This window comes from Lithobates pipiens, unplaced genomic scaffold (genome assembly GCF_037356315.1).
Source record: "Lithobates pipiens isolate NorthernLeopardFrog02 unplaced genomic scaffold, aLitPip1_a1.2 Scaffold_23, whole genome shotgun sequence".
NCBI classification, from domain to species: domain Eukaryota; kingdom Metazoa; phylum Chordata; class Amphibia; order Anura; family Ranidae; genus Lithobates; species Lithobates pipiens.
In genome coordinates this window covers 334979126-335003632 of record NW_027507785.1, presented here as the reverse complement: position 1 = coordinate 335003632, position 24507 = coordinate 334979126, and positions in this window count along the sequence as shown.

Below are 24507 nucleotides of genomic sequence, written 5' to 3'. Positions count from 1 at the left end.
GCGGGGGGGAGATCCGGATGTGATTCGCACCGCAAATTACATCCGATCTCCGTAGCGATGCGAGTTCAGCCATACAGATAGTATACAGATAGTATACAGATAGTATACAGATAGTATGGCTGAATTCGCATCACTCCCGCAGCAAACTCGCACGGGACCCTTTTTTTGGTCCGCAACAGAATCGGATCGCATGGGTGTTCACACCATGCGATCCGATTCCTGTGCGAGTCGGCAGATCGCACTGCGATATGCGGACGGATCTGGGGGTGTCATTAACATATCATTGACACTCCCAGCCGTCCGCATAGGGCAGTGTGAACTGCCGGCGGGAGGTGTGCGATGCGGGTAAACGCCGCGGATTCGCGGCGTTCCCGCATCGCTATAGTGTGAACCCGGCCTGAGGCTGCATTCACACCTGAGCGTAGCTTTTTCAAGCGTTTTTCGCGGCGTTTTTTACCGCGATTCGAGGCGTTTTTTACCGCGATTCGCGGCGTTTTTTACCGCGATTCGCGGCGTTTTTTGCCGCGTTTTGTCGCGAATTTGTGCAGGGCAAAAGGTCACCAATGTTAAGCATTGCAGATACAGCGTCAAAACGCCCATAGAAACGCTCGTTGTCGCGCTAAACGCTCGAATCGAGCGTTTCCATTAGTTTCTATGGGAATGAAAACGCCCAAATCAGCCCGATTCGCACGACAAAAAAGGGTCCGGAACTTGTTTGAGCTTCAGGCGTAGGGCTTCAGGCGACTTGGAGTGGAGATGTGAACCATCTCCATTGAGAATAATGGATTTTTTCCCCTCCAGCGTTTTGTAGCTTCAGGCGTCAAGCTACAAAACGCTCAGGGGTGAATGGGGTCTAAAGCGGGATTCCGCTGCCGTTTTTTTTTTTTTACCTGTGTCACTGGTGGGCGATTCCTACGGTGTCTTTGCAGTCACGATCGGCGTCTTTTTAACCTCCGGCGTGACGATTTCATTGCTAAGGAAAACTTTTAAAAAAAGCAGTCCGGCGGTTTCCATTTTCGCTGTGGGCGTTTGAAGCCCACAGGCGTTTACTTCCTGGATGCGATGATGCTGAGCTCCCAGCATCCACCGCTCCATCTCGCACATGCTCATTGAGTGTCCTCTTTGTTTTCCTTCCTCTTGCCTCGTGTGCTATAGTGGTAATGGCAGATAGAGCTGCCTGCCCACTTTCAAAATGGCAATTTCGGACACGCCCTCGTCACGTGACCGGCGTCCTCCTTCCGAAAATCTCACGAGATTTCGGCATGACTGTGTCCCCCACTGATTCCTGGGAAATAGCTAAAAAAGTTCCCAGGGACCATTGCAAAGCCGATAAACACGCCTACTCCCACGGGAGGAGAGCCCGGAAGTCGGCATAAACATTAAAAATAAAAGGTAAATACTGCATATTATTTTATTTCAATGGTCATAACTGCATCTATGTTCCAAAGCCATTTGAATAAGATGAACTTGCAATTTTCTGTACAAAACCGCTTTAAGGCAGGGCAAAAGGGGCAGCTGCCCTGGGCCCAGCCCAAAGCAGCTGCCCCTTGAGTCTACATTGCCTGAAATGAGTCGACAAGTGTATTCGGGGGGGGGGACCCAGAAAATGTTTGCCCAGGGTCCAATCAATATTAAAGACGGCCCTGCCCTTTGGGATGGCAATGAAGATAAGAGAATTCTTTTTTTTTTTTTTTTTTTTTTTTTTTTTACACACTCCTGCCCATTGACTCACATTTCCCAGGAAAGGGAGGAAGTGATGCGGAGATCCACGGAGCTGGAAGTGGCAGATTAGAAGCCACCACCTAGCAACAGGGCACTTCTGATAAGTAAAAAAAAAAATTTCTATACAAATGTTTTTTCTTATTAATAGGGGACTTTGAAAGTGTAAAAATATTTTTCAGGGTGGAACTCCGCTTTAACACGTGTCTAATTACAGGTCCACTTTAAACCTGAACTCCAGGCAATCGTCCTAATTAAAGGTGACAATGACAATAGGATCAGTTCAGCAATTGTCCCCGTGAATCCCTAGTTGGCATGTGAACATACAAGGGACCTTTCCTACATGTAGAAGGATTTGTGTCTCCGTTCAGCCAAGCACTCCTGCCGGGCAGCACAGACAGATCCTTGACCTCCAGTACAGCATTCTCACTGATTGGATAATGAAGGAGCAGCAGATGTTACCACTGTGCAATGATTGGCTAAAAGTGTTGCCCCCTCCTCTCTTACTATCTGAGCATGCTTATGGGATTTCAGGAGGATAATATAAAGACAGATTAGGGTACTTATACTAGCTCTGCTGAGCAGGGCTGGACTGGGACAGAACTTTGGCCCTGGACTTCATCCAGACCAGCCCACTTACATTTTAAGTGTCCCATCAGCACCTCCTTACATCAGAGTGTCCCATCAGCACCCCCTTACATCAGAGTGTCCCATCAGCACCCCCTTACATCAGAGTGTCCCATCACCAGCCCCCTTACATCAGAGTGTCCCATCAGCACCCCCTTACATCAGAGTGTCCCATCAGCACCCCCTTACATCAGAGTGTCCCATCAGCACCCCCTTACATCAGAGTGTCCCATCACCAGCCCCCTTACATCAGAGTGTCCCATCACCACCCCCCTTACATCAGAGTGTCCCATCACCAGCCCCCTTACATCAGAGTGTCCCATCAGCACCCCCTTACATCAGAGTGTCCCATCACCAGCCCCCTTAAATCAGAGTGTCCCATCAGCACCCCCTTACATCAAAGTGTCCCATCAGCAGCCCCCTTAAATCAGAGTGTCCCATCAGCACCCCCTTACATCAGAGTGTCCCATCAGCACCCCCTTACATCAAAGTGTCCCATCAGCAGCCCCCTTACATCAGAGTGTCCCATCAGCACCCCCTTACATCAAAGTGTCCCATCAGCAGCCCCCTTACATCAGAGTGTCCCATCACCAGCCCCCTTACATCAGAGTGGCCCACTGAGCCATCGGCCCACTGGGAAACTCCCAATCGTCCCGATGGCCAGTACATGCCTGCTGCTGAGACAAATACATACCTGGATTAAATTCCTTTTTTATTATTTTTTTTAATTATTATTATTATTATTTTTTAAATCTGTTTCAACAGATCAGCGCCTGGAAAGTCTAATAAATGAGTATTGTACGTCTCTGCTGCTCTGCTGCATCACCGCTCTCCTCTCCCACCGGCGCAATGAATGAAAGCTTTGTGCGGAGGCCCTCTAACAGTACAGGGGTGAGGCAGCCCGCTAACTCCACATCGGAGCCACAACTGAGAGGAAGTGTTTCCCCTGGAACCGTCCCCGGTGACAAAGCATGCTTGGTGGGGAGCATCAAAGGGAGGCGCAGGTTGTGCAATTGTCTGTCTGCGAATGCCGGGTGACGGAGAGTCTCTGATCTTCCCGAGGAATAACAATGACTCTGGCTGCGGTGTACGGCTGGGGTGAGACTGAAGGCACTGGCACCGCTTCTGTCTATTATTTCATGTCAGAGGCGAGGACACCGCTACTGCAGGCAATACAGTGGATAGGTATGTATAGACTGGGGGCATGGGTACCCCGCTACATTGTATGTATGCAGTCTAATGAGAGCGTCTTTCCATTGATACACCAATTCCAGGCCAGGCCTGTAAATTACAACGTATTCCCGATGATTGAGTCCCAACACTTACACCACCTCAGCCCTGAAGAAGTGAGAGTCTGTTGGTCCCCTGAAACGCGTTGATTTGTTTTTTTGTCATCCTGTTGTAAGCTAATATGAATATTAAAAGATTTTGGACTCTCCAACCTATTATTTGCCACTCTCGTGATTAGACTGCCACGAGGGCCACGTACCTGATGTGAGACTGAAGTAGTGGGGAGGCCTCCCTTGCACCTCGGGTCCTTGAAGCCTCTGCAGATGGAGATAGAGACTTGGTGGACACCGAGTGGCATGGGTGCCAGGGCTGCGGAGCACCTTGCAAGCCTTAGCCCGAGATCTGAGCCGAGGTCAAGTCAAGTTGGGCAACGAAGTATAAAAGGGTTAATCAGAAGAATGGTCAAAATCCAAGCTGGCAGCCGAGAACAAAAGGGGCATAGAGGTAGAATGGTCAAGGTACAAGTTCGAGGTCAATGGCAAGCAGCAATCAAGAGCAGTCAAACAGGTTTCCAGGTCACAACAGATCACACACTAGCACAGGAACAAGGGGGGGACTCAAGATAATCCAGCAATTTGGCAGTGTCTGGGCTGGGCTTATATAGGGAAGTTTGAGGTCACTTCTTGTCCACCTCCTGGGCGTTTTCCCGCCTTTTCCCATCAGGTTGAGGTCACTTCTTGTCCACCTCCTGGGCGTTTTCCCGCCTTTTCCCATCAGGTTGAGGTCACTTTCTGTGCGCCTCCTGGACATTTCCCCGCCTTTTTCCATCAGGTTGAGGTCACTTCCTGTGCACCTCCTGGACATTTCCCCGCCTTTTTCCATCAGGTTGAGGTCACGTCCTGTGCGCCTTCTGGGCATTTTCCCGCCTATTTCCATCAGGTTGAGGTCACTTCCTGTGCTCCTCCTGGGCATTGTCCCGTCTTTTTCCATCAGGTTGAGGTCACTTCCTGTGCTCCTTCTGGGCATTTTCCCGCCTTTTTCCATCAGGTTGAGGTCACTTCCTGTGCACCTCCTGGACATTTCCCTGCCTTTTTCCATCAGGTTGAGGTCACTTCTTGTGCCCCTCCTGGACATTTCCCCACCTTTTTCCATCAGGTTGAGGTCACGTCCTGTGCTCCTTCTGGGCATTTTCCCACCTTTTTCCATCAGGTTGAGGCCACTTCCTGTGCACCTCCTGGACATTTCCCTGCCTTTTTCCATCAGGTTGAGGTCACGTCCTGTGCTCCTTCTGGGCATTTTCCCACCTTTTTCCATCAGGTTGAGGTCACTTCCTGTGCACCTCCTGGACATTTCCCTGCCTTTTTCCATCAGGTTGAGGTCACTTCTTGTGCGCCTCCTGGACATTTCCCCGCCTTTTTCCATCAGGTTGAGGTCACTTCCTGTGCGCCTTCTGGGCATTCTCCCGCCTTTATTACATCAGGTTGAAGTCACTTCCTGTGCGCCTCCTGGGCATTTTCCTGCCTTTTTCCATCAAGTCTCCTGCGCAGGTGCGGGTTAGCACACTGAGGCATCTTTGACTCATGCTTAGTTGGCACTGATTTCCTCTGGCGGCAATGCGCCATTGGTGCATGCGTAGTAAGCCCTGGACCCGTACATAGACTGGACATACGTGGATTCTCAGCTCTTTGTCCCATTTTGTCACGGTCAGGGGTCAGGCTTGGAGACCAATAGCAGTGGAGAGACTCCTACTGATCAGCAGGATAAGTATAGAAGCAGGTCACCCTGGCGGATGATGCAGGCTCACCCGAAGTGTGGGGAGGTCTAAGCACTAACCGGTGTTCACCAGAGCTCCTGATGGTGGGGATGGGTTTTCGCTGTGTGTTAGTATCAGGCTGCAGTCCTCAGGATTGCCCCACCAGGAGGTGAGAAAGCTGGGGTCCAGTGGCAGATATAGTAGGCAGGGCTCAAGCAGAAGAGTTGTAAGTAAACACGTCAAAAGGGTCATTAACCACTAGGGATCCGCGCTATAGCAGAATGACAGCTACAGCGCAGACCTGCTTTGCTGGGACAACGTCTATTGACGTCGTCCCGTGCACGAGCGGCCTGCGCGCCCCCCGTTCTGTGATCAGCGTGTCAAGGGGTCGATCCTGACCCCTTACCACGTGATCAGCTGTCAGCCAATGACAGCTGATCATGTGACACAACAGAGCCGGTAATCGGCTATTTTTCCTCCTCGCGCTGACAGCGCAAGGAGAAAAAAAAAAGCTGATCACCGGCGGCCGTGATCGGGACATTAGTCCCGATCATGGCCAGCTTATCAGTGCCCACCTGCCCCCTGCCAGTGCCACCTAACTAATAAAAAAGTGCCCCCCATCAGTGCCCACAGTGCCACCTATCAGTGCCCAAAATCTGCCTCAACAACAGTGCTGCACCCCAGTGCCACATATCCGTGCTCATCAGTGTCATCTACCAGTGCCCATCAGTACCCAGCAGTGCCACCTATCAGTGCCACCTATCAGTGCCCATCAGTCCCATCTATCAGTGGTACCTATCAGTGCCCCTTAGTGCCACCCATCCTTGCCACCCATCCGTGCCACTCATCAGTGCCATCTTATCTGTGCCCATCTTTGCCCATCAGTGCCGCCTTATCTGTGCCCCTCAGTACTGCCTTATCTGGGCCTATTGGTGCCACCTTATCTGTGCCTATTAGTGCAGCCTTAACTGCGCCTATCAGTGCCCACCAGTGCAGCCTATCAGTGCCCACCAGCGCCGCCTCATCAGCGCATTTCAATGAAGGAGAAAAATGACCTGTTTGCAAAATTTTATAACAAACTAAGAAATTTTTTATTTATTTTTATTTTGCATCTTTTTTTGTTTAGCAAAAAATAAAACTCCGAGCTGTAATTAAATACCACCAAAAGAAAGCTCTATTTGTGGGAAAAAATGATAAAAATTTCATTTGGGTACAGTGTTGTATGACCGCGTAATTGTCATTCAAAGTGCATCAGCGCTGAAAGCTGAAAATTGGTCTGGGCAGGAGGGGGGTTTAAGTGCCCAGTAAGCAAGTGGTTAAAAAGTGGTTGCAGGTTGGAATCAAGCAGGAGCATAGTGGAGGAACAAGCCAAAGGTTGGTATGGAGTGGTAGTGGAGATACGTACAGTATCAGGAGTGACAAAAGTGAGAAATTGGGCTGGAGAGAGCACAATAATCTGGCAAATGGGAAGTGCAAAGGCAGGTTTAAATAGGAAGTGCATGGGAGGAGCAAAGAGTTCAAGGTTCAGGAGAAACAAGGTTCAATGCTAGATCATTCAAGGAATTATTGGGGGCTCAGCAAGAAGAGATACTGCCAGAGACAGCAGAGGTTGTAGGTTCAGACCCGGCTCCTGACACCTTTATAAGGGGGTTTCCCATGTGCAATGTTACAGTGATACTAATGTTATATTGATGAGTTTATATGTATACGTCTTTTTATTTTATCATAATCTCCACATATTTTATTCTTTTTAGTTCTTTCTTATTGGTAAGGATATTTTGTGGGGCTTATTCGTTGAGTTAATTCATAGGCCTCTTTTCCTTTTGATATGTTTTCTTTTTTTTCTTTGCGTTGTTTCCTTTTTTTCCTGTTTATATTTTTTTCTTTAGGTTTTGGCTGCCAGAGTGGAGATTGTTGGTGTGTGGGGATCCATTTCATCGATTGATCACACCTGTCAGCCAGTGTTTATAAGGAACAAGCATACTGGGGGCAATCAGCAATGATTAAGCACAGGAGTATGAAACATTTTTGCTGACCAAGCACAGCCCGTGTGTTTCCTGTTGCTGCTTTTATGAAGTTTCAATAAAGAAGGAAGTGGTGTTATCCCTGGAAGTGCCGCTAATCTCTCTTTCTACATACTCCTCAACCCCCTACACTGCATCTCCCAGCTAACCTAGTGCCACACCAACCTCCCGTAGTGGTCCAATGTACTCCTCAACCTCCCACAGTGCCTCCCACCTCGCATAGTGCCACACAACCTACTGTAGTGGTTCAATTTACTCCTCAACCTCCCACAGTGCCTCCCAGGTCCCATAATGTCACCCGACCTCCCATAATGATCCAAAATGCCCCACAACCTCCCACAGTGCCTCCCACCTCGCATAGTGCCACCCAACCTACTGTATTGGTTCAATTTACTCCTCAACCTCCCACAGTGCCTCTTAGGTCCCATAATGTCACCCGACCTCGCATAATGATCCAATATGCCCTACAACCTCCCACAGTGCCTCTTAGGTCCCATAATGTCACCCGACCTCCCATAATGGTCCAATATGCCCCACAACCTCCCACAGTGCCTCCCAGCTTGCATAGTGCCACCCAACCTACTGTAGTGGTCCAATGTGCCCTCAACTTTTGAGTGTCTCCTAGGTCCCATAATGTCACCCAACCTCCCATAATGATCCACTGTGCCCCACAACCTCCCAGCTCTCATAGTGCCACCTAACCTCCTGTAGTGGTCTAATGTGCCCCTCAACTTTCCACAGTGTCTCCCAGCTCTCATTGTGCCACCAATCCTCTCAAAGTGGTCCAATGTGCCCTCCACTTTTCACAGTGTCTCCCAGGTCCCATAATGTCACCCAACCTCTTATAATGATCCACTGTGCTCCACAACCTCCCACAATGTCTTCTAGTTCCAATGACATCACACCCAACCTTCCATAGTAGTCCAATGTACTCCTGAACATTCCATAGTGCCAGCTAACCCCCCCCCCCCCCTAGTGGTCCATTGTGTGCCTTGACAGCTCACATTGCCTTTCAGATCCCAAAAATGCCACCCAACCTCCCATAGCAGTTAATTGTGGTCCACAACCTCCCACAGTGCCTCCCAGCTCCTAAACTGCCACCCAACTTTCCATAGTGGTCCAATGTGCCCCTCAAATTTTCACAGTGTCTCCCAGCTCTCATTGTGCCACCAATCCTCCCACAGTGGTCCAATGTGCCCCTCAACATTTCTCAGTGCCTCCCAGGTCCCATAATGTCACCCAACCTCCCATAATAAATCAATGTGCTCCACAACCTCCCACAGTGTATCCCAGAGCTCCACACCTAACCTCTCATAGTGGTACAATTTGCTCCTCAACCTCCCACAGTGCTCACCAGCTACCATAGTTACACCCAACCTTCCATAGTGGTCCAATGTCCTCTTTAACCTCCCACAGTGCCTCCAAGGCCCATAATGTCACCCAACCTCCCATAGTGGTTCAATGTGCCCTTCAACCTTCCACAGTGTTTCCCAGCTCTCATTGTGCCACCAATCCACCCATAGTCATCCAATATGCCCTTCAACTTTCCACATTGCCTCCCAGCTACCATATTGCCACCCAACATGGCAGAGTGGTCCAATGCGTCCCTCAACCTCCCACAGTGCCACCAGGCCACCTAAGAGTGCTGAGGTCCAACAGTACACCCCAGCCCCCTTAGCGCCCCCCCCCCCTACGTTGCTGCAGTGCCTTCAGCCGCCACAGTGCCCTGACCTCCTACAGCGTCCCACAGTGCCCCCCAGTCTTTTTAGTGCATTCCAATCTACCACAGTGCCTCTGGAAAGCTCTTAGCCTTCTGGAGAGACCCATACTTTTATTGTGTAAGTATAAACTTTTTTTTTTTACTGTTGGGTTATGGAAGTTTAGCACCCTCAGTGTTACTAGTTGAGAAAAATGTAGTTTGGCTCCCCTGTAGGCAGAGGGGCAGAGGTTAATTAGTGTTTTGACTATGCAGGGCTTCACGGGCTGTGGCTAGGTTACCTCCCCCTGTTTCTACAACTCTGCGGATAGTTCTAGAATCTAGTGGGTGGAGGAGCAGAGACTGCAGCCTGAATATTTATGAAGTTCCCACCAATCCCTGAGGAGGCAAGTCTCAGTAGGTGGGGGAGCAACCCATAAATACTCAGAAGCCTGGCAGTCAGGGGAGCGGAGCCCAGGGTCCAGTTGCCTGGAGGAGACCTCTGCCCCTGGGCATGAGGAAGGCCAGGAGAAGGAGAGAGTGAAAGGAAGAAAGAAAGAAGGGGCAGCTGGAGGCCTCACACCCTTTACCAGTCTCAGCTAGACCTAGCTAAAGACATCCTGAATGCTAGGCCAGGCCTGTATAGCCATGCAGCGGCGGACTGAAAACTCATGGGCCCCCCGGGCAATAGGAGATTATGGGGCCCCCAGGCAATCAGATATTATGGGGCCACACAGTATACAGTCACACAGTATGCACATACATGTATACACAGACATGTTTCTATTGGCTGAGAAGGTACTGGAGAGGTGGGGCAGCTATAATCTCTGGATTTTTAGACCAAAAGGATGTCGGTAAGGGACATTTCAGAGACAGATGTAAAAAAAAAAAAAAGATTTTTACATACTGTCCCTGGTTTTACTGAGGCTGTCAACCCTGATGGGGCCCCCTAGTGGCCCGGGGCCCTTGGGCAGTGCCCGAGTGGCCGAATGGTCAGTCCACCCCTGTAGCCGTATACCCATACAGCAGCCTCTTACAGCCTAGCGCTACAGACATTTTTGAAAGAATTTATCAGACCTGGTCTCAAAAAGGTTGAGGACCCCCACTGTAGGGAACATTGTAACTTTCACCATTAGTAACTTTTGTAATAAAATGTAACATTTAGCATGTAGATTGGAATGACCGGCAGCTACATTCTGAGCTCCCATTGGGTGGGTGTGAGTGGTTTGCCCCGGGATTATATTGTGTGGGGTCAGTGGGGTAAGTCATCAGTCACTCTTCTCTCCAGTGGGGTATTTGCACTATTACTTTATGTTCTTCCTTCTGTAAAACACAAACTCCTCATCAGCGGCAGATAGGGAAGCGGTGACATCCGTTTAATGGGAGAGAATTAGTGACACCTGACAGAGAGTCAATATCCTTATCACTTCCAGATAGGAGAGCCGACTCTTATCTACTGACGGCTGCCATCCAAGTATACATTGTATTTTCCAATCTACAGTCATATCTCCCATCATTATATCTTCTACTCCTGTATAGAGATAATATTCACCAAGGATGTCCCATGTTTGTCAATTTATGTGAAGGAACCTCTGAAGAGTCTACAAGGCTACGGGGCCATAAATGTCATGTTAATCACCTCATTAGAAGGTTGAACTTGATGGACCCGAGTCTCTCCTTAACCTTTAGCTACTGACAGTACTGCCTTCTGTCAAACAAGCATGCATTCCCAGCATACTTGTTTGACAGAAGGCAGTTGTGAGTAGGGATGGCCGAACGGTTCTCCCGGCGGTCGTTTCGCGGCGAATTTCGGCTGTTCACCGTCCGCACGATCAGCGGACTATTGCCGCTGTTCGTCCGGCGGACTTCCGTGTTTTCTGTGTAAAAGAACTTTGACCTATGATGACACATCCATCATGGGGTACAGGACAGCCAATTGAGACATTACAGCACATGGACAATTGGACATTCCCCCTAACTTATAAATAGACCCGATCTGGCGGCCATTTTACATTCTTTCTACTGTCACTATAGGGAGAGGTTGCTGTGTGGAGTAGGGAGAGACTGCAGTGACCCAAAGCGCTAGCTATTAGGTCCACAAAAGTTCTTTTCAGGACTGGTATAGGTGTTAGGTGTAGTTCAGGATATAGGTTTGAGGCACTGCTGTGCTAGTGATTGTTGCAGCAGCCTGTCTTTTGTCAGTGTAGAGAGAAGGACAGGACGGTGTGTGCAGCAGGGACAGACAGTTTAATCATTAGCTGTTACTATTAGGTCCACAAAAGTCCTTTTCAGGACTGGTATGGTAAAGTAATACAGGATATAGTTTTGAGTGCTATTCAAGTTATTGTTCCAGCAGCCTGTGTTTTGTCAGTTTAAATAGGAACAGGCAGGAAGCTGTGTGTGGCAGTGAGGGACAGTCAGTTTAATCAGTAGCTGTTACTATTAGGTCCACAAAGGTTCTTTTCAGGACTGGTATCAGTGGTATGGTAATAGGCTTGTACTCATATAATATTCTTTCTTCCAAATATAGAAAGAATATTATACTTGACTGCTGCCCTTCTGCTGCAGTAATCCTTTATCAGTATAGGGACTGAGGTACAGTCTGCTAATCATTCACAACCTACTAGTTCCACAAAGGTTCTTATAAGTACTGGTAAGGTATAGGGTACTACAGTACATAGGGTTGAGTGAGGTACAGTCTGCTATTCCTTAAGGACTGGTATCGGTCCACAATACATAGGGTTGAGGTGCACTACTGCTGACCGCTGCCCTATACTGCAGCAGTCCTTTATCAGTATAGGGACTGAGAGTTTTGTCACAGGGTCATTTAAAAAATGACAGGCAGAGGAAGAGGCAGGCCCTTCCGCAGGGGTGGTAGGGGTAGGGCAGGAGCAACAGGCTTGAGCCAAAGTGGGAAATTGCAGAAGGTGCGTGCGATTACGTCAAAGGACGCACCAGACTTGGTTGAGTGGTTCACACAGCCTTACTCTTCTGCACCCTCCTCATCCTCTTGATCTGCACCCTCTTCTTCCCTCTCTGCTATGTGCACCCCCAAAGACACTACCACCAACAACACCACCACCACCACATATCTTCCGCTTGAGTCACAGGAATTATTTTCTGATCCATATCAAGACATTTCTGATGCGCAGCCACTCTTGGTATTGGATCAGGAAGAAGAGGTAGCAACAACCGCTACTCAGCAGTCTGACAACAGTACCCAGATCAGCCCAAGGAGGAGGTTGGTCCCCGGTGTTGCTACCTACTCCAAGATCTCTACTTATAGCAGTGGGGAAGGTGACGTCGATGATGACGTGTCTAGTGATGTCACGTGGGTGCCCACAAGAGAGGAAGAGGAGGGGAGTTCAGAGGGAGATATGGACCAGCAGATAGGGAGGAGAAGCAGGAATAACTTACATTGCACAGGAGGGACAAAGCAGACTGCAAATGTATCAGGAGCGAGTCATCGACCATGTACGGTCACATCTGGCGCTCCCAGGACACCGGCACATGGCTCCGCAGTGTGGGCTTTTTTAAACGTGTCCGCTGCTGACAATAGCGTTGCCATCTGCAATCTTTGCAGTCAACGCATTAGTCGCGGTAAGCCCAACACTCACCTAGGGACGACTGCCTTAAGAAGGCACATGAGCAGCCATCACCGAGCCGAGTGGGAGCAACGGAACACACAAAGCCACACTCCAGGCTCTCACCATCCAGCCTCATCTTCTACTTCTCCTTCTCCTCACAATTGTCCTCCACTCCACCTTCCATCACGCCAAGCTCACGTTTTTCTGCAAAAAGGCAGGCTTCCGTGGGCCTAATGTTCGAGCGTAAAAAAAAAAAATGACGACGGATGATACCTCTTGCCCAACGGTTGACGGCTGGCTTGTCAGAACTCATAGCCCGCCAACTACTGCCATATAAATTGGTGGCCTTTCGAAAATTTGTGGCCATTGGAACACCACAATGGAAGGTCCCAGGAAGGAAGTATTTCTCAGAGAAGGGCATCCCAGAGCTATATGGCCATGTTCAGCGGCAAGTGAATGTATCTCTGGCACACAGTGTCGGTGCCAAGGTACATCTGACCACAGACACGTGGTCTAGCAAACACGGGCAAGGAAGGAATATCACTTTTACTGCCCACTGGGTGAACCTTCTGACGGCCGTCAAGCATGTAACCTGTGGCACCCGTGTGGATTTGGTTTTACCGCCACGGATTGCATGCAGGCCTGACTCTTCTTCTCCTCCTCCTCCTACTCCATCCTCCTCCCTCTCCTCCTCAGCTGACTCCTCCTTTTCCGCTGCTAGCGTCTCTTCCGCTGCGCCGCCCAAGCTCCCCAGAACCTATTCGACATGCCAGGTGAGACGTTGCCATGCCGTGCTGCGTCTGTTGTGCCTGGAAGCCAAGAGTCACACTGACCCGGCACTCCTTTCAGGTTCGCGTTCACAGGCAGATCAGTGGCTAACACCGCTCAATTTGACAGTTGGTAAAGTGGTGTGTGACAACGGTGCCAATCTGCATTGAAACAGGGCAAAATCATGCACGTGCCATGCATGGCACACGTCTTAAACTTGGTCGTGCAGCGATTCCTTGTCAAATACCCTGGGGTCCAGGACATCTTGCGGCAGGCAAGGAAAATCTCGGCCCATTCCAGAAGATCTTACACGGCCATGGCTCGCCTTGCTGACATTCAGCAGCGACACAATCTGCCGGTCAGATGTCTTATTTGCGATTGGCCGATGCAATGGAACTCAACCTTCTATATGCTTGATAGGCTGCTCCAGCAGAAACGTGCAGTTAACGTCTACCTGTATGAACTCTGCGGCAGAACAGGTTCTGGGGAGCTGGGTTTTTTCACCGCGCCAGTGGCTGCTCATGCGTGACGCATGCAGACTTCTGCGCCCATTTGAGGAGATCACCAAACTGGTCAGTCGCAGCCATGGCGCCATCAGTGACATGGTACCTTATGCCTTCTTTATGGAGCGTGCATTGCGTCGTGTCATTGATCAAGCTATGGAGGAGCAGGAGCGGGAAGATGAGGAAGTCGCAATGCTGGATGAATTCCCAGGGGGGGCTACTCTATCTGAGACAAGTCAACAACAGGAGTCTGAAGAGGAGTCAGAGGAGGATGGTGCCGGGGCGGATGAGGAGGAGCAAGAAGAGCATGCTTTAAACCTTTCTGGGATCCCTGTTGTGCGTGGATGGGGAGAGGAGAATGAAGAGGACGACATTATCCTGGATGATGAGCAGGAGCCAGGCCACCACACCGCTTCCACTTTAGTGCAAATGGGGGCCTTCATGCTCCAGTGTTTTAACAGGGACCCCCGTATAAAAAGCATAAGGGTCAAGGACCAGTACTGGGTGGCAACATACTTAGACCCCCGGTACAAACACAAAATGGTGGAAATGTTACTGCCGTCACAGAGGGCTGTCAGAATGCAGCACTTCCAGGCCTTGCTTCGAGAAACGCTGCATTCTGCTTTTGCGTGCGCTGGCAGAGGAGCAATTCCCACTCCCAGAGAAGGAGTTGCGGGTACCAATCCAACAGCGCCTGCAAGAAGAGGCCGGTTTGAAGATGTGTTGGTGACTTCGGATATGAGGTCATTCTTTCAGCCGACCCATCGACAGGTGTCATCCGGATCCATCATCAGGGAGCGCCTAGACCGTGAGGTGTCCGACTACATCGGGTTAACGGCCGATGTGGACGCTCTGAGGAGTGATGAACCCCTGGACTACTGGGCGGGCAGGCTTGACCTCTGGCCAGAGCTTGCCCAATTTGCAATCGAACTGTTGGCTTGCCCCTCGTCCAGTGTCCTGTCCGAAAGGACGTTCAGCGCAGCAGGGGGGATCGTGACCGATAAGCGTACTCGCCTAGCTCACAACAGTGTTAACTACCTCACATTTATAAAAATGAATGAGGCATGGATCTCTGAGGAATTCAACACATGTGACCAGTAGACCATGTATATGTCTATAAACAATTTTTTAAATTGTGCACAGAGACCTTCTTTCTTCATTTGGCTCACTTCCTTGTCCAAAAAAAGCACACCGTACTATATGCCCCTCCCTCCTGTTTGAAGAGGTTGAGCGGTGTCATATTTCTACTGGGGCTGCTTATTATGAGGGGCTCCCACCATCCATGTGCTGTGCTGACTTCCTCCTGGGGCTGTACCTCTGCTGTGCATATTATGAGAGGCTCCCACCATCCCTGTGCTATGCTCATTATGAGGGGCTCCCACCATCCCTGTGCTGTGCTGACTTCCTCCTGGGGCTGCTTATTATGAGGGACTCCCACCATCCCTGTGCTATGCTGACATCCTCCTGGGGCTGCTTATTATGAGGGGCTCCCACCATCCCTGTGCTGTACTGACTTCCTCCTAGGGCTGCTTGTTATTAAGGGGCTCTCACCATCCCTGTGCTATGCTGACATCCTCCTGGGGCTGCTTATTATGAGGGGCTCCCACCATCTCTGTGCTGTGCTGACTTCCTCCTGGGGCTGTACCTCTGCTGTGCATATTATGAGGGGCTCCCACCATCCCTGTGCTATGCTTATTATGGGGGGCTCCCACCATCCCTGTGCTATGCTCATTATGAGGGGCTCCCACCATCCCTGTGCTGTGCTGACTTCCTCCTGGGGCTGCTTATTATGAGGGGCTCCCACGATCCCTGTGCTGTGCTGACTTCCTCCTGGGGCTGTACCTCTGCTGTGCATATTATGAGGGGCTCCCACCATCCCTGTGCTATGCTTATTATGGGGGGCTCCCACCATCCCTGTGCTATGCTCATTATGAGGGGCTCCCACCATCCCTGTGCTGTGCTGACTTCCTCCTGGGGCTGCTTATTATGAGGGGCTCCCACGATCCCTGTGCTGTGCTGACTTCCTCCTGGGGCTGTACCTCTGCTGTGCATATTATGAGGGGCTCCCACCATCCCTGTGCTATGCTCATTAGAGGGGCTCCCACCATCCCTGTGCTGTGCTGACTTCCACCTGGGGCTGCTTATTATGAGGGGCTCCCACCATCCCTGTGCTGTGCTGACTTCCTCCTGGGGCTGTACCTCTGCTGTGCATATTATGAGGGGCTCCCACCATCCCTGTGCTATGCTGACTTCCTCCTGGGGCTGCTTACATTACAGGTGTCAGTGCTGTATATCACGGTGCTGTTGTCAGATCACTCTATCACGGTGCTGGTGTGAGTGCTGTATGTCACGCTGCTGATGTCAGTGCTCTCTATCACGGTGCTGCTGTCAGTGCTGTATATCACGGTGCTTGTGTTAGTGCTTTATGTACTCTATCACGGTGCAGGTGTCAGTGCTGTATGTCACGCTGCTGATGTCAGTGCTCTCTATCACGGTGCTGCTGTCAGATCACTCTATCACGGTGCTGGTGTCAGTGCTGTATATCACGGTGCTGGTGTCAGATGACTCTATCACGGTGCAGGTGTCATTGCTGTATGTCACGCTGCTGGTGATCATCTCCTGCACCCTCTTCTTTGCCTACCCTGGTCCCTGACCTTCCCTCTCCTCCATTGCCTTCATGCGCTCCACAGTCCTGAATTGTCACATTTCACATATAAAAAAAGAATCCTTGTAGTTGTCGATCCCAGATTCACCTCATACATGTGTTATGTCATTGGCCATGTGGTGGGACTATGTTTGCACAGCTAATAATTATTTTGTGGCTGCAAATTTGACCTATAGGTTTGCGAAGTTCGCCTCCCATTGAAGTCAATGGGGCCCGCCGCGAACGTTACGGTTCGCGAACTATCGGCCGCGTTCGCGAAACGTCCCGTCGGAAGTTCGTCCATCACTAGTTGTGAGGGATGAGGAGTGGTACACATGGGCCAATTGTTGGCCAACTTCTGTTGAACCGGCCGATGGCGACGGATCCTCGGCCCGCGTGTACCGGCCTTTAGTCAGGCTTTCTCAGTCGGAGTTTCATGGAGACCTGAGGTTCCTACAGAGATTCATGGGGGTTCCTTTGAGCGATGGCAGAATCATTTTCTTCCTACAATGTAAGGGGGCAATTTTCCACTGATATCCAATGTAATGGATCGCTTCTACACTGACCACCAATGTAAAGGGCTTTTCCACTCCCCAGGAATGTAAGGAGGCACTACACTGACCACCAACATAAGAGGGGCACTACATAGTTACATAGTTAAATAGGGGTTTTACACTGACCAGCAATGTAAGGGGCTTTACACTGACCAGCAATGTAAGGGGCTTTACACTGATTACCAATGTAAGGGGCTTTACACTGACCAGCAATGTAAGGGGCTTTACACTGATCACCAATGTAAGGGGGCTTTACACTGACCATCAATGTAAGAGGCTTTACACTGACCAGCAATGTAAGGGGCTTTACACTGACCAGCAATGTAAGGGGCTTTACACTGACCACCAATGTAAGGGGCTTTACACTGACCAGCAATGTAAGGGGCTTTACACTGATCACCAAAGTAAGGGGGCTTTACACTGACCACCAATATAAGGGGCTTTACACTGACCACCAATGTAAGGGGCTTTACACTGACCAGCAATGTAAGGGGCTTTACACTGATCACCAATGTAATGAAGTGCTACACTGACCACCAACATAAGGGGGCACTACACTGACCACCAATGTAAGGGGCTTTACACTGACCACCAATATAAGGGGGCTTTACACTGACCAGCAATATAAGGGGCTTTACACTGACCATCATGGTAAGGGGCTTTACACTGACCACCAATGTAAGGGGGCACTATACTGATCACCAATATAAGGGGGCAATACACTGACCACCAATGAATGGGGGCTTTACACTGATCACCAATATAATGGGGCGCTACACTAACCACCAATGTAAGGGTGCTTTACACTGACCACCAATGTAAGGGTGCTTTACACTGACCACCAATGTAAGGGGGCGTTACACTGATCGGCAGTGAAAAGGGTGTACTGCAATGTAAGAGACACTTGAATATGTATAGAGGAGCGCCTGGTACAAAAACTCACCTCACTTAAAGGACTTTTTTTAAATATTTAATGGTTATGAGCATCAGATACAGCCAACGTGTTTTTCGGGGGGGGGGGAGACTTTCCCTTCTTCAGGGCTTGAACAGTTGGTGTTAATAAAATCACAGACTACACAAAGGGAACCGTGTTAATGCAGACTAGCATGTCCTTTTAGCATTGTAGGCGGGGGGGGGGGGGGGGAGGCTGTTCCCCCCCCCCCAAAATGCGTTGGATATATCTAATACTCTTAACCATCAAATAGTTCAAAAAGTCCCTCAGGTTGGATGAACTTTAGTAAAAGACGTTCCTCCTTACACATCCAAGATTCTACTATCGGTATAGCGTTTCCTTGTATCTCTATCAGGGAAGTAGCAGCCTAGGACCAGAACGGGGTCCACCTATAGTAGACTTCAATCTCAGAAATGCTTCTTCTAATGAGAAATCACTTTACAGTAGAACCATCGGAACCCGTTTTTACTTCTATTGGTCCAGCGCTATCACAGATACATCTGGCACCAATGTTAGGGGCACCAATGTAAGGGAACCAATGTAAGGGGCACCAATGTAAGGGCACCAATGTCCAACCCACTACTAGCAAGGGGGACCTTATAAAGGGGGTCCAACCCACTACTAGCAAGGGGGACTAATAAAGGGGGTCCAACCCACTACTAGCAAGGGGGACCTAATAAAGGGGGTCCAACCCGCTACTAGCAAGGGGGACCTAATAAAGGGGGTCCAACCCGCTACTAGCAAGGGGGACCTAATAAAGGGGGTCCAACCCACTACTAGCAAGGAGGACCTTATAAAGGGGCACCAATGTAAGGGCACCAATGTAAGGGAACCAATGTAAGAGCCACCAATGTAAGGGGCACCAATGTAAGGGCCACCAATGTAAAGGAACCAATGTAAGAGCCACCAATGTAAGGGCACCAATGTAAGGGGCACCAATGTAAGGGCACCAATGTAAGGGAACCAATGTAAGGGCACCAATGTAAGGGGCACCAATGTAAGGGAACCAATGTAAGAGCCACCAATGTAAGGGCACCAATGTAAGGGGCACCAATGTAAGGGCACCAATGTAAGGGAACTAATGTAAGAGCCACCAATGTAAAGGCACCAATGTAAGGGCCACCAATGTAAGGGCCACCAATGTAAAGGAACCAATGTAAGGGCACCAATGTAAGGGCACCAATGTAAGGGCACCAATGTAAAGGAACCAATGTAAGAGCCACCAATGTAAGGGCACCAATGTAAGGGGCACCATTGTAAGGGCACCAATGTAAGGGGCACCAATGTAAGGGCCACCAATGTAAAGGAACCAATGTAAGGGAACCAATGTAAGGGAACCAATGTAAGAGCCACCAATGTAAGGGCACCAATGTAAGGGCACCAATGTAAGGGCCACCAATGTAAAGGAACCAATGTAAGGGCACCAATGTAAGGGAACCAATGTAAAGGAACCAATGTAAGGGAACCAATGTAAGAGCCACCAATGTAAGGGCACCAATGTAAGGGCACCAATGTAAGGGCCACCAATGTAAAGGAACCAATGTAAGGGCACCAATGTAAGGGAACCAATGTAAAGGAACCAATGTAAGGGCACCAATGTAAGGGCACCAATGTAAGGGGCACCAATGTAAGGGAACCAATGTAAGGGAACCAATGTAAGGGCACCAATGTAAGGGCCACCAATGTAAGGGAACCAATGTAAGGGCACCAATGTAAGGGGCACCAATGTAAGGGAACCAATGTAAGGGCCACCAATGTAAGGGCACCAATGTAAGGGAACCAATGTAAGGCCACCAATGTAAGAGCCACCAATGTAAGGGCACCAATGTAAGGGGCACCAATGTAAGGGGCCCAATGTAAGGGCCACCAATGTAAGGGCACCAATGTAAGGGGCACCAATGTAAGGGGCACCAATGTAAGGGCACCAATGTAAGGGCCACCAATGTAAGGGCACCAATGTAAGGGCCACCAATGTAAGGGAACCAATGTAAGGGCACCAATGTAAGGGGCACCAATGTAAGGGAACCAATGTAAGGGCCACCAATGTAAGGGCACCAATGTAAGGGCACCAATGTAAGGGAACCAATGTAAGGGAACCAATGTAAGAGCCACCAATGTAAGGGCACCAATGTAAGGGGCACCAATGTAAGGGACCCAATGTAAGGGCCACCAATGTAAGGGCACCAATGTAAGGGGCACCAATGTAAGGGGCACCAATGTAAGGGCACCAATGTAAGGGCCACCAATGTAAGGGGCACCAATATAAGGGCCACCAATGTAAGGGCCACCAATGTAAGGGCACCAATGTAAGGGCCACCAATGTAAGGGCACCAATGTAAGGGCACCAATGTAAGGGCACCAATGTAAGGGCCACCAATGTAAGGGCACCAATGTAAGGGCCACCAATCCATTCACCATACGCGTGAGGGTCACACCACCTTTTCAGTCTAGGTAAACTTTCTACATCTTAGCCCTTGTACACACGGTCGGAGATTCCGACTAAAAATGTCCGATCGGACCGTGTTGTCGGATAATCCAACTGTGTGTGGGCTCCATCGGACTGTTTCCGTCAGAATATCCGACGGACCAAGTTTTCCAGCTTGGCTATAACATTTTTCGACAACATGATCCGATCGGACATACTCCGATCATGTGTAGAGAATTCCGATCGGACCAAGTGCCACGCATGCTCAGATCCAATTCCTACATCAAAGCTATTGGCTACTAGCCTGACCGTAGTCCTGTCGTAACGAAATTACGTCATCACGTTCTGAATGATCGGATTTTCCGACAACTTCTTCCGACCCGTGTGTATGCAACAGTTTCGGACAAAATCCGTCGGATTTGGTTGTCGGAATCTCCGGCCGTGTGTACAGGGGCTTACAGATCACACTAATGTCTAATGAGATGTTGATATATAATTTTTTATAAGAAATGACTCAAGACCTGAAAATTATTTCAAGGGCTCCTCTAGGATAAAAAACTGGAGAAGGGCTAAAGTATGCAAGTACAGCGCTCACCGGGCACTTTACATCGCCTTGAAAAAGTATTCATACCCCCTGACATTCCCCACATTTTGTTAAAACCAAAACCATCAATGTGTTTTATTGGGATTTTATGTGATGGACCAACACAAAGTGTCACATAATTGTGAAGTGGAAGGAAAATGATAAATGATACAAATAAATATGTGAAAAGTGTGGGGGAGGGGCATTTGTATGGCGCCCCCCGGAGTCAATACTTTGTAGAACCCCCTTTCTCTACAAGTCTTTTTGGGGGTGTCTCTACCAGCTTTGCCCATCTAGAGAGGACATTTCTGCCCATTCTTCTTCTTTGTAAAATATCTCAAGCTCTGTCAGATTGGATGGAGAGCGTCTGTGATCAGCAATTTTCAAGTCTTGCCACAGATTCTCAATGGGATTTAGGTCTGGACTGTGACTGGGCCATTCTAACACATGAATATGCTTTGATGTAAACCATTCCATTGTAGCTCTGGCTGGATGTTTCGGGTCGTTGTCCTGCTGGAAGGGGAACCTCCGCCCCGGTCTCAAGTCTTTTGCCGACTCTAACAGGTTTTCTTCTAAGATTGTCCTGTATTTGTCTCCATCCATCTTCCCATCAACTCTGACCAGCTTCCCTGTCCCTGCTGAAGAAAACCATCCCCACCACATGATGCTGCCACCACCATGTCTCACGGTGGGGATGGTGTGTTCAGGGGGATGGGCGGTGTTAGTTTCCCCCACACATAGCGTTTTGCTTTTAGGCCATAAAGTAGAATTTTGGTCTCCTCTGACCAGATCACCTTCTTCCACATGTTTGCTGCCCCCTCCCCCACATGGCTTCTCACAAACTACAAACAGGACTTCTTATGACTTTCTTTCTCCAATGTCTTTCTTCTTGTCACTCTTCCATAAAGGGCAGATTTGTGGAGAGACGACTAATAGTTGTCCTGTGGACAGATTCTCCCCCCTGAGCTGTGGATCTCTGCAGCTCCTCCAGAGTTACCATGGACCTCTTGGCTCTTCTCTGATGAATGCTCTCCTTGCCCGGCCCGGTCAGTTTAGGTGGACGGTCATGTCTTGGTAGGTTTGCGGTTGTGCCCATACTCTTTCCATTCTCCGATGATGGATTGAACAGAGCTCCATGAAATGTTATGCTACTAGCAAGGGGGTCCTAATAAATGGGGTCCAACCCACTACTAGCAAGGGGGACCTTATAAAGGGGGTCCAACCCACTACTAGCAAGGGGGACCTAATAAAGGGGGTCCAACCCACTACTAGCAAGGGAGACCTAATAAAGGGGGTCCAACCCACTACTAGCAAAGGGGACCTTATAAAGGGGGTCCAACCCACTACTAGCAAGGGGGACCTAATAAAAGGGGTCCAACCCACTACTAGCAAGGGAGACCTAATAAAGGGGGTCCAACCTGCTACTAGCAAGGGAGACCTAATAAAGGGGGTCCAACCTGCTACTAGCAAGGGAGACCTAATAAAGGGGGTCCAACCTGCTACTAGCAAGGGAGACCTAATAAAGGGGGTCCAACCCGCTACTAGCAAGGGGGGCCTAATAAAGGGGGTCCAACCCGCTACTAGCAAGGGGGGCCTAATAAAGGGGGTCCAACTCGCTACTAGCAAGGGGGGGCCTAATAAAGGGGGTCCAACTCGCTACTAGCAAGGGGGACCTAATAAAGGGGGTCCAACCCACTACTAGCAAGGGAGACCTAATAAAGGGGGTCCAACCTGCTACTAGCAAGGGAGACCTAATAAAGGGGGTCCAACCTGCTACTAGCAAGGGAGACCTAATAAAGGGGGTCCAACCTGCTACTAGCAAGGGAGACCTAATAAAGGGGGTCCAACCCGCTACTAGCAAGGGGGGCCTAATAAAGGGGGTCCAACTCGCTACTAGCAAGGGGGGGCCTAATAAAGGGGGTCCAACTCGCTACTAGCAAGGGGGACCTAATAAAAGGGGTCCAACCCACTACTAGCAAGGGAGACCTAATAAAGAGGGTCCAACCCGCTACTAGCAAGGGGGGCCTAATAAAGGGGGTCCAACTCGCTACTAGCAAGGGGGACCTAATAAAGGGGGTCCAACCCACTACTAGCAAGGGGGACCTAATGAAGGGGGGTCCAACCCACTACTAGCAAGGAGGACCTAATAAAGTGGCCGGTGAGTGTAGAAGAATAACAATAGGATCTGACATGGAGATATGAAGCTCTTGGGGATTAGGTATCTCTGGGCAGCAGATCCCAGGTATGGGGGGTCATTACTCGTCTCTCTCGCATCATGTGACCACATCTGCATTCTCCTTCTCCAAGTCACCAGATAGTTTTACATTCCTCATATCTTACCTGTCCTGGTCCATATAGATCATTGAGCTGTATGGTGACGGTATGTCGGTACAGTTGGTGGCGGTATGTCAGTACAGTTTGTGGCGGTCTGTCGGTACAGTTGGTGGCGGTATGTCAGTACAGTTGGTGGCAGTATGTCAGTACAGTTTGTGGCGGTATGTCGGTACAGTTGGTGGCGGTAGGTCAGTACAGTTGGTGGCAGTATATCGGTACAGTTGGTGATGGTATGTCGGTACAATTGGTGACGGTATGTCGGTACAGTTGGTAATGATATGTGGGTACAGTTGGTGACGGTATGTCGGTACAGTTGGTGGCGGTATGTCGGTACAGTTGTTGGTGGTATGTCGGTACAGCTGGTGGTGGTATGTCGATACAGTTGGTGGTGGTATGTCGGTACAGCTGGTGGTGGTATGTCGGTACAGTTGGTGGCGGTATGTCGGTACAGCTGGTTACGGTATGTCGGTACAGTCGGTGGCGGTATGTCGGTACAGCTGGTTACGGTATGTCGGTACAGTTGGTGGCGGTATGTCGGTACAGTTGGTGGCGGTATGTCGGTGTATCAGTACATCCCTGGAAGGAAGCCAGCAGTTGATGCAGAATAATCCGTGTCAGTTCATGAATTTCGGTGTTTTGGGGTAACCAGACGAATTAGCTGCAGGGATACAATACGGGGTCCTCTGATCTCCTCGGATGGTCATTGAATGTGGATTGTGACAAGTAAAGAGGGATTTATCACCTGATTGTACATTCCTGGCTTATCATTGGATGCCATCTCTATGGCCGGCTCTGACCTCTGGCTGTGTGTGTGGGGGGGGGGGGGACCCTCTCCATGGATCAAACATGTGACTTCTGTACAACTGTCCTGTTGGATTCCATCAACATTTTTCATTACTTATTCATATATCTTTTTTTTAATTAACCCCTTCAATACCGGACACTTTCCTCCCTTCCTGCCCAGGCCAGTTTGCAGCTTTCAGCACTGTCACACTTTGAATGACAATTACGCGGTCATGTAACATTGTACACATAGGACATTTGAATCATTTTTTTTTTCACACAAATAGAACTTTCTTTTGGTGGTATTTTTGGATTTTCACTTTTT